Raw genomic sequence first — 1,738 nt, 5'->3', positions numbered from 1 at the left:
TCCGCCGCCGCCGCCGCCGCCACCGCCATGGGAGTGCAGGTGGAGACCATGTCCCCCGGAGACGGGCGCACCTTCCCGAAGCGCGGCCAGACCTGCGTGGTACACTACACCGGGATGCTTGAAGATGGAAAGAAATTCGATTCCTCCCGGGACAGAAACAAGCCCTTTAAGTTTGTGCTGGGTAAGCAGGAGGTGATCCGAGGCTGGGAAGAAGGGGTTGCCCAGATGAGCGTGGGTCAGAGAGCCAAGCTATCTCCCCAGACTATGCCTATGGCGCCACTGGGCACCCAGGCATCATCCCACCAAATGCCACTCTCGTCTTTGATGTGGAGCTTCTAAAACTGGAATGACAGGAATGGCCTCCTCCCTGATCTCCCCATTCTTGGATGTGCCATGGAAGGATCCGGCGCCTCCAGATGCGCACAGCGAGTCCGTAGGGAGCTTTTCCTGATGTTCCACTACACTCTTCGTATAAACATCTTCCCTGACTGAATGTGTTCTGTCACCGGCTTTGCTCTTCACCTTTCTCCTCGTGTGTGTGTTGACCTGAACTATATGCCATAAACCTCAAGTTACCCATTTTAGTTTCTTTTCGTTTTGGAGTGAAGATTGAGTTTCAGTCCTTTGGATCTAGGTTTCCAGTTAAGTACTAGTCAAGTATTAACAGCACAAATAATGGGTTAACTTTAGAATAGGAATTGGTGTTGGGGGGAGTGCAAGAATATTTTATTTTATTTTTGGATGAAAGTTTTATCTATTATATATTAAACATTCTTGCTGCTGCGCTGCAAAGCCATAGCAGATTTGAGGCGCTTTTGAGGGCCGAATTATTCTCCAAGTTGAGAGATGTCCTCGGGTTGAATTAAAAGCCCTACCCAAAACTAAAGTGGGAAGGGGAGAGCCTTTGCCTCCACTGTCCCACCCCCACCCTCCCCTTAACCCTCTGCCTTTTGAAAGCAGATCATTTTCACTGAGATGTTGGACACTACAGGTGTGTGTCACCGGGCCAGCAGGGACCTCTGAAGCCTTCTTCATGACCTGGCTTTTTTTTTTTTTTCCATCCTGTGGTTTTTCTAATGGATATTTAGGACTTTTGTAATCTCATAGCTATCCAGACTCCACTTCCTAAATTTTAAGAACTTTAATCGAAAGTTAAATTGAAGGTGCTGTTTGTAGACACTTAACACCCATGAAAGCCCAGTCATCATGACAAATCCTTGAGTGTCGTCTTAAGAAAATGATGCTGGTCATCACAGCTTCAGCATCTCCTGTTTTTTGACGCTCAGCTCCCCCTGCTGATCTCAGAGTTTCCTGGCTTCTCCTTCCTCCCTCTCACCCTCTGCTGTCCTGTGTAGTGATTTGGTGGGAGAAATTGCTGCCTACTCGCCCACCCCTACCCCACCCCCTGCACTACATATGAGTTTCAAGTTTTATTATTGCAATAAAAGTGCTTTATGCTGGCTTTTCTCAAAAAAAAACGACTACTTTCTGCTAAATGCAACCAACCAATTACCCTATGGCTGTTGCTTGCAATAAATATTTCTCATTCAATACATTGGTCATTTTTTGTTTTGTTTTCTCAAGATTACAAGGAACATAACCCCTGCATGCAAATAAGGCATGCCTGCCCAACCTTCTTCCAAAGTCCAAGTCAAGAAGCTTCAGGGAGTTACAACTAGAAAAAAGACATCTCAGCTCCTTTTCTTCGAATTTTATTCATTAACTTAAATATTTAGCG

General features: G+C 46.0%; 1 pseudogene; it reads left to right on the top strand.

Moving 5' to 3' along the window:
- On the top strand, positions 1-1,478 carry LOC113629719 (peptidyl-prolyl cis-trans isomerase FKBP1A pseudogene; annotated as a pseudogene).
- Positions 1,479-1,738: the final 260 nt, after the last annotated feature.

Source organism: Aethalodelphis obliquidens, unplaced genomic scaffold (assembly GCF_003676395.1).
Source record: "Aethalodelphis obliquidens isolate GAN/ISIS:26980383/991018 unplaced genomic scaffold, ASM367639v1 scaffold2, whole genome shotgun sequence".
NCBI lineage: Eukaryota > Metazoa > Chordata > Mammalia > Artiodactyla > Delphinidae > Aethalodelphis > Aethalodelphis obliquidens.
The sequence above is the reverse complement of the archived record's forward strand: the minus strand, read 5'-3'. Positions and strand labels throughout refer to the sequence as shown.